General features: G+C 41.7%; 1 protein-coding gene across 4 annotated transcripts in view; it reads right to left on the reverse strand.

Annotated features, from left to right (window-relative positions):
- Positions 1 to 8458, reverse strand: part of tab2 (TGF-beta activated kinase 1 (MAP3K7) binding protein 2) — a 36935-nt gene extending 28477 nt beyond the window's left edge. For 2 of the 4 annotated variants that reach the window (XM_076756710.1, XM_076756712.1), the window contains exon 1: positions 8095 to 8446. The gene's annotated coding sequence lies outside the window, so the exon portion shown is untranslated. Of the gene's footprint in view, positions 1 to 8084 lie in introns of all 4 variants that reach the window. The other 2 variants (XM_076756709.1, XM_076756711.1) reach the window with 2 other exon arrangements.
- Positions 8459 to 8728: the final 270 nt, after the last annotated feature.

The following is an 8728-nucleotide window of genomic DNA, read 5'->3' on the forward strand; positions in this document are numbered from 1 at the left end:
TGTCACTCAGGCGTTGCGTTCAAAAAGTGGCCCGTGTAGGAACAACAGCAGTCACGTGGAAGTGCAATGACACGGAACAATAGAAAGGCCAGTATTTTTGTGGATGCAAGAGAAAGCCAACCAGCAGTTGATGGGAATACTTGTAATAACGCTAAATATTTGATCGCTTGTTTGTGAACGTCGAACAGTGCTGGTTTGCACTGAAAGTGGGTCTAGGGAAAGACACAGATAGCCAATTTGAAATCTGAGAGATGTTTTCTGCTTGAAAATTCAAAACAGACATTAAGTGATGTGGAAGAATGTGACACTTCTGGCAGCTTGACTTTTAGTGATAAACTACACTGGAGCTAATAACGTTAAATAATCATTTAAGAAGAGACATGCACTGTTAGGAAAATTAGTTTTACATGGGGATTCCCAACACACACACAAAACTGGACTTTTGTAAAGCATTGAGGTGATTTTAAAATGCCATTTATGCACAAAAAATGATTATAAAACTGCAAACTGTAAACCAAAGAATTACACGTGATTCTGGAAAAGGTGCCATTTTCTAACTGCTTTCATGTCAAACCTGTTGGCTCTTGCACCTGGTTTGATGTGAAAGTAAATCACACCAAAAACGTAAGTCTGACAGCAGGAAGTAAATAAGTTTTCCATAGGCTCAACAGACTGTTTGTTAATATGATGCTGTTGTGACAGCGCATTTTCGTGTCACTCAGAATAAAGGGAAACATAATCCTACTGGTCTGCTCCTTCTATTGACCAATAAATCATAAAAACGAAACAAGGGTGGAAATGAACACTTCAAGCACAACACTGATCCCACTAACAATGCCGAAGTGTCTCAAGAGCTGCACTGCTGTCTTTCCAAACATGCCTGTTTAACACACCAGTGGTTCTGGTTCCAATTAGTTTAAATGCTACATCCAAAGGGAGCCGGCGGAGGAGCTCCACTATATTCCTTTAATTGATGGTTGCGCTACTATCCTATTTCATAGTCGAGTTTCTGCAGAGGAAACTTGAAAAACACTTCATTAGCATGAAAAGCTGCTCTTTAATTATTCCACTGCGTTACAGTCTGATTTACAAGTGCCATTACACGGGATGTCTATTTTGAGTTAATTTATTTAGCTGAACAATTCACCAGTCAGTAAACTTTGGTAACATCAGGGTTAATGTACCCTTGTCTACAAATTTAAGACAATGAAAACTGACATTAGCAATTTTAGTCAGTAATTTTTCATTTCTGCACCCCATTGGCACGGGAAAGTTTATGCATTTGTTGATCTGTTTTTCTTGCAATCATCATTGAAACTGACTTATTGCTCACGAGCCCTTGTAATTAACGGATGAAGTTTTTAAGAATAAACAGTAACTTCATAAACATCCAACCATAATCAAAAAATGCAGTATTTTAATGGAAGTTGGTCTGAGTGAATCATCACTGTATTCTACTGCATGCATTACATTTGTCTGACACCTGCTGCAGCTAACACAAGTGACTGTGCATAGATGAACTAAACATGTTTCATCTAAATGTAAATGCTAGTTCTGGTTCTGGTTCTCTCTGTGTCTCTGATTAAATAAAGCTCTTGATAGTTTGGAAGAATTAGTAGTTCAAGGGCTGTGCAGCTTGTGACAGAGGATGTGTCAGTTTAGGGAAGCTGGGGCACTGATGTTAGAGGAATAGAAAAGGCATCAAAAATGAAACCCAGAGGCCAGGTCAAGGGCACAGAGATGGCGGGAGGAAGCAGCACATATGCAGTCTCAGTGTTAGTTACTCAGTGTCAGGCCAAACATTTCTGTGAACCTGTCTGACTCAGCTGAAGCACTGAGTTTGTGTCACCGTGTCACACAATTGGCACAATTTGAGTCTTACCATTGATGATTGCACCATGTCAAGCAGGCTTGCCAAGCCAACCTGACCCAAACCCGGACGTAATTTCTAAACCTGAACATCATTTCTTTGTCCGAACCCGGCTCAGGTCGGGGATCCACCCTCTACTCAGTGTAGGATGTGGTTCACTCCACTGCTGTATAACCAAAGAGACAATAACAAGGTAACCTACAAAAGTACTTCTGACTACAGAGTGTGAGGTGCATTCAAAGGCATGATGACAGAGGACTAACAAAGTGGAACTGAATCTCATATGCAGTGTTGCAATATCCAACTGATGACAGTAATGCTTGGTAAAGCCCCCTGAAGCAACTTTCACTTGAATTGTGCAGTGTAGTACTCGAGCAAGTTCACTCTGAATTTTTATTAGAAGTTTAAAGTCTAAATGAAAATGTGTGTTCTGTTAGACACTAAAGCTGCAGCTCCTTGGGATCTACAAATTGTAAGCAACAGGCCCTGACAAATCAGGCACAGCAGCAACACTGCACACACATTATCACTCAGGCTTCGTCCTGAGTAGCACCCACAGCTCTTCAAAATTCCTGGGATGTTTTTTTGTTATGCAAACTGTGATTAAAATTACCATCTCAGTGTCATTAAATTAGACCTTACAATTGTTCATCTACGTGTCTGAACATCTCAAACACTCATATAATGAGAAGAGTCACCACATTATATACGGGAACGTCTAAGAAATACCACAAATGACGACTAACTGAGGCACTAAGAAGTCAGGAAAAACATCAATGCGCCCAACCCCAGCAACTGAAACAGAAACTGTCAGTGGCACTTTTATTTATTTTCCTGATCAAGCAAATGAAAGACTTTACATGTCTCGAGATTTGGGGTGTGCGATATCATTCTATCATGGTATATGTACCTTCATATCACAGTGATGTATACATCACAGTATAGCAATTGTTCTGTAAAATTAAGGTATAGTAGTATAGTATAGTAAAATAACCATATCGTACCATACTTCATCACATTTGATCATTTTCTTCCTTTATTTGGAACACATAAAAACTACTGCTTCACATGATACAACACAAAACAGTCAAACTAACTTTCTTTTACAATGGAAGTTTTAAGGTTCCAAAAGAGAACAACAGAGATGCAGCAGAGGTGCATTATCACCACCAACTGTGGCTCTCACGTCACATGAGAACATGGTTAAAGGTCCTGCTGCCCAAATCATGTGACCCTTCAAGGCAGCCTGATTGTTACATCAACTGTTACATGCCCATGCTGAATCTATAGCAGAAACACTAAAGCAGTTTTCTCATTCAAACTCTGGACAATGTCCGCATAGGCAGGTCCAGACTTTGTCCAGAGTTTCCCTTTCACCCATCTAGCACATCTGTTCATGTCAGATGTGCTCTCACTTACTAGAAATACTGTTTGGCTTAGGTAAGGGATGGTACCTGGGAAGAGCATGCAGGAGGAGGGGGCTCATCTGTAATGATGACTGTTTTTGCATTCATATCATGACAACATATATTTTGATATATTGATATCAACAAAAGCATAGAGAGCAATATACAGTCAATCAGAACAGAGGACGAAGCAACTACACGACCCCTCACTCGCGGTGTAGCAGTGTAGCAGTTCATACACTGTGAATGAGAGTGTGTGAATACGGTTTAAGGGATAGCTCCTACAGTGGATATGGTATTGCCAAATCTCTATCAGTGGACACATTTGCACCTTTGCATGGTTTATAGTGTCATACCACCCAACTCTAGTTGAGAGAGGTCAGTTTTAGCTAAATATAAATGGCTCAGTGTAATGGGAACATCCCAGCTGTCTTTTCCGATGATCCCACTCCTGATCATTTAACATTTTTATCAGACATTACCTACTCTTCATACGCCTTCATTATCTTATCTGTATTACCTAACCCTGCATTGCTGCAACACCTGTGCCGTTACTCTGTTTGTCATATCAAACCTGGATCATCAGCATGTCTGAAAAACAAATGTCTTATGAAAAACCTATGGCAGGGTATAGAAGCACAATACTTTTGAGCACAAATCCAGCTCTGTCCAGAGTATGAGAGCTGTTCAGTCATGAAATTGGGCAAAGAACCGTTAGTTTATACATTCTTAGTCATGACTGCCCATTCTTTGCCTGACTTACAAAACTTTATGTTGATTCATAGAGTATTTCTTTCAGGTAAAGTTTTGGACAACTGTGTAAAACAAAATGAGATAGTGACGATTGACTTACATTGTTAACTTTTTTTTAAACCTGCTCACTGCATGTTGTACTGGACTTTCAGGTATTAGAAAAAGAGCCCCTTCAGCACCAGTCTTAATTTTAGTACAATATTCAAAACATACTGACAGGGGACATGGGAACATATTAATGCTCATATTTGAAGCTTCACTAATCAAAAATGGGTTACTTGTAGCATCTTATTAGCAAATTATCACCCAATTCTGCAAATTTCTGGAGCTTTTAAGCCTTTTTTAGGCCTGTGTTTTGGATTCACAGGCCAATACTTTACTGACTGGCTTAGTTTCACTGCTCTCCTCAACCCTGTTTCCAGCAGCTGGCAGATGTCAGAAAAAAAGGTGAATGTGCACTACTTGCCCAGCATCAACTAGCATGGAGAGATTAAGTTAGTGACCAGCTGGTCAAGAAAGTCAAGCATGTAGTAACTACAGAGCCAGATGTTATTCACAGGAGTTGGACTAGACTAGACCAAAGCTCAAAGGAGAGTTAATACTGGCCTTGCATATATCAAGCAGCGAGAAACACAACACCAAATGAGTGCTTATGCAGTGTCTGTTGGATATGTAAACAGGCAATTATAAAGTCATAATTTGTCAAGGCTGTTGGTTTGTCAACTCACTGAGGAGTTCTCCTACCTCCAAAAGGGCAAAACAGTTTAATCAATGCAGCTTTATCATGCACAACTACAAAGTGCTGTAGATAAGGAAAACCTCAAATGATCATGTGTAAGTGCCATCATAATTGTGGATAATTATCCATCATCAACAATATTCCAATATCCATTATTTTTTAAGTTTTTGGTGCCAAAGCCACTGCAACAAGTGGCAACCTTTACAAATTGAAACAGAAAAATTAAGAAGCACTGAGCAGGCAGACAGCGGGAGGTGTAGTGGACTGTGCAGTGTCAGTCTCGATGCATGCAATTTAACCCTTGAACTGGAGAGGACCATGAGCAGCATGTGTAATGGAGGATTCCATTTAAAGCGGAGAAGTCAGGAGAGCTCGACAGGGGGAGGGGGCTCCAATAAGAGTTTCTCTTCCTGACAGCCACACACTGGAGTGGGGGAGGGTTAAAAACACCAAGCCCTCTTCCTGAGTCTGCAGCAATGGGCATGCTATAATGTGATGGATCCTTCCCTTCCACCAATTTGATTCCCATTTGGCATTAAAGGCCTTACCCTGACAAGAAAACACACTGTATAATGACCGATGTGGACATGTCACTGAGCAGAAAGCTGCTTGACGAAGCAAGAATCAAGTTATATCTACACTCATTCAGAGTCCGCAGCCTCTTAAAGAGAATCTGTTTTGACACAGAAAAAGAGAAAGGTAAGCCAACATCGTTTCCTGGGTTAAACTGACTCTGCACTGTTGATCCAAACAACAAGCATTTGTCCTCCATCCAAACACGCTCAACAGTTATTATCCTTCCCCTTGTGAAAAGGGAAAAACTACATATCCCCACCCTTTGCTCTGACTGGTGATAAGCTGTTGTGCAAAATACGAGTGATAAATCAGGAAACAGGTTTTTCAGGAAAGAAGATTTAAGTATTGGCACAGGCTTCGCAACAACATGCCACAACCTCAGCTTGTTGTAAAAGTTCTTCAACCCAAGTGTTCGTCCTGCTTGTTTATTGTACAAAAGCAAACGCAACAAGTGAGCCTAATTCTTCGCCTCCATCAGCAAGCATTAAGGCAATTTAGGTGAGTTAAAATCTATAATCTGTGCAGTCACTTAATTGTGTTAGCCTGTTAGCATATGCAAATGGACCCACACAACCCAATTAGCAGCCTGTTGTTCTGTGCAAGTGCATGATCCTCACCAAAATGCCGATTTAGTACTTATCAGACAGGCTCTGAGGATTTGTTTCTGAGTCTCCAAAGAGTGGCAAATCAGCAAGGCCTCCTAGCAACATATTTGCCCAGCTACAGGCACACATGGTTTCAGTTAGGGGTCTGCACCTATAAACAGTTGGCCATGGCAGCTTATTGGTCAGGAAGTGCAATGTTGACTGCAAGTCAAGACAGGCACAAGCTGCTAATGAAAGATATACACTCTTGCAGTCTAGCTATGACAACACAGTTTAGATTTTAGGTGTTTAGAGGCAGACAGAGAAGTGATTCTGAGCTCTTTAGGGCTGTGAATAAACTCAAGAGTCTCAAAGCAGCCACGCAGAGTCAGTCAGTCCGTCAACTTCTGCTGAGAACAGAGAGTAAAATAAGGCTGGATTATAAAAAGCACACAGTCAGGTAGGTAGTGCTTTGACTGTGTGACGACTTACTGCACAATATCGAAAGTCTATCTTATATCACAAAGTCAATTTAGGATTTCAAAGAGCAATTTCGTTTCTTAGCTGCCAGTTTTAGAATAAAACACTAATTGGACACAGGTTGATTACCTGATAAACTGGCTAATGGACAGACTTTCCAGCCACAACCAACATTCTGCATCATTTGACTGGTGGCTGGTGTTAATATGAAGACCAGCCTAAGTGATACAACATGGAGAAACACACTCAACGCACCCAGAGGGGGCTTCACTGCGCCAAGTAGACCACCACAATTGGCCAAACACTACCATTAATAGAAGGAGGCTTTATAACCATGCACACACAGCAATTAAAAAAATGAAATATCTGTCATCAAGCAGTAATATTGTGGTGCATTTGGTTGCAATCACCATCATTAAATATGATTAGCACTGTATGAAAACAACCAACAAGCCAGGAAAATATCCTAAAGATCTTCTGTGAGCATGCAGATTTTTTAAATCAACCTTGCTCAGTCAAAACTTTGAAACAGCTTCCATATCTCTAATTTTCCAATGACCTGACTCTTGCCTAACAAACAAACATGCAACTTAAAACAATAACAAAAACAACCCGTGCCTTCCAGCCCATCCTGGCGTCTTACCTCACAATAACACCTGTCATCTTAGCTGTCCCATGAACATAAACAACAACAGCAACAACTGAGCTGTCGTTTTGGCCGGCACAGCCTCAAACACACTCCACTGATGAGTCTCCATCACAACTGTCACAAACCAGGAACATCTCATGCGCGAGGGGCACTCAAATCTATCAAACAGGTGAAGTGACTCTTTAAAAACAACCAAACACACAGTCTTGTATTGTAAGTGTCTCCTTGAATTCAGTTTGGCTGCAGTTGTGCAATACTGAAACGGTCCCAGTCAAAGTGTACACCTCAGAAGCTCTATTTGCATCACCTACTATGAAAATGGCCGGATACATATAGCGAAGCTTATACAAAGACATTCACTTGTACGTATGATAAAGTCACAGATGTAGACACACAACTGTGCCAAACTGGCTAGCCAGCTACGTTACTTATAAGAAAGTTTCCATGTTACACAAAAAATGGTTTCAGTGTTGTAGCAAAGGGGCAAACAATGACTTGAGGCGTAACTTGGAGGCTTGTTGGAGATAAAATAGTCCGCGTATGAGGTTAAGTGAAGCTACAATTTTATGATTTAACGTTTCCATCCACGACTGGTCTTACGACGTTTCAGAGGAGAGTTCAATGGAAAAAGTAGCCTAACATGGGCTACAAAACATGGAGCGTCAGCCAGCGTTATGCTAAAATAAAAAGAGCCCTAAGAAATATTTACAGATATTAATATTAAAGCGGGCTTAGAGGATAGGATAACGAATGTGCTCTAAACTTCAGACAATGAATTGCCAACTCGGCCGAGACGGGAACAGCCTCCAAACACTTGAAGCTAGCTCATTTAGCTAGCCGCTTGCTGTGGACAAAAACTTTTTCCACATCTGTAAAGTTTTTCTCTCCATTTTCTTTCAAACACAATGGCACGGCATACAAAGCGCTTATCGCACAGGACGCTGAAATGCGTTTTCATTTCACAGCAACGCTATTAAAACTGGATTCTTCCGGCTGTTGCTAACTGGCAAAAGCTTCGTTAACTTACTGAAACTTACCTTTCCGTCTCCGCTGCCACCGCCGCCGCTCCCCGGGCCGCCTTCGACACCCGAGACCGCCGCCGGACCTCCAGAGGGCCGCGGAGCTCGGAGAGGAGAAGCCGAGAGGGGTCCAGCTACTACCAGGGAGACGTAGAGCCAAATGCACCGAGGCCCCGGGCCTTGTGTGTCCTCGAAATAGCGTTAGGGGAGGGATACCGAGCCTCAGCCCTCCGCCGTTTGACAGAGACTCGGGAATACCTTTTTGACAGCTCCTCTTCTTCAGCCCCCCCCTCCCCTCGACAGCCCTTCACTTTTCTCTTTTTCCTCACTTCCAGCAGATACGAATCAAAATACTGTCACAGAATATGGCGGCTGCATAAGCAAGCTACTATCGCGAGAGGAAGAGTTGTTTTTCTTTTTTTCAGGTTCCCGAAGTTGTGCTGAGCGAGGGAGGAGAAAGTTGTGATTGCAAAATGAGCTGAGTGGCCTGCTGCAACAAAAGATGCAAACAAAGGGGAAGAACAGGAGTCAGTTCACTTACAAGGTTGCTGGAATGCAAACTACTAGAAAAGTGGGACAGCTCAGTAAGAAGGTGGACTGATATCTGCTTTGGTCTCACTCTTGTCCTGTATATCAAGTAGGACAGTGAGAA

Source organism: Chaetodon auriga, chromosome 18 (genome assembly GCF_051107435.1).
Source record: "Chaetodon auriga isolate fChaAug3 chromosome 18, fChaAug3.hap1, whole genome shotgun sequence".
Lineage (NCBI taxonomy): Eukaryota > Metazoa > Chordata > Actinopteri > Chaetodontiformes > Chaetodontidae > Chaetodon > Chaetodon auriga.